Here is a 446-nt window from a genome sequence, read left to right on the forward strand (position 1 = left end):
TTTTAATTAATTTTATTTTTAAAAAAAAAAAACAAAGTCAAACGACTAGCATTTTGTACCAACTTTAGTTGGCGGGGCGGGCTGGCCCGTCCCGCTTAAGGTGCAGGCCTAGGTGAGGCGGGGCGGGTTGGGGCGAGCCGGCCCGCATTGCCACCCCTAATATATATATGTGGCAAGTGGGGAAGCCCGCCCCGCCCCGCCTAATGAGGCGGTCCAAAAATCCTAGCCCTCCCCGCCTAACGGCAGGCATAGCCCGTCAAATATCCCTTTTTTTTTACTTTTAACTATTAAATAATATATATAAAGGCATAAAAAATCTCTCCTATTTTTTACTTTTAACTATTATAATTTCTAAAAGTATGAACAAATTATAATTTTTATATTCACAAACATTAAAGTCTTTGTAATTATAAATATCTAATAAATATAATTATAAACCAAGTTTT

Source organism: Arachis duranensis, chromosome 10, assembly GCF_000817695.3.
Source record: "Arachis duranensis cultivar V14167 chromosome 10, aradu.V14167.gnm2.J7QH, whole genome shotgun sequence".
Lineage (NCBI taxonomy): Eukaryota > Viridiplantae > Streptophyta > Magnoliopsida > Fabales > Fabaceae > Arachis > Arachis duranensis.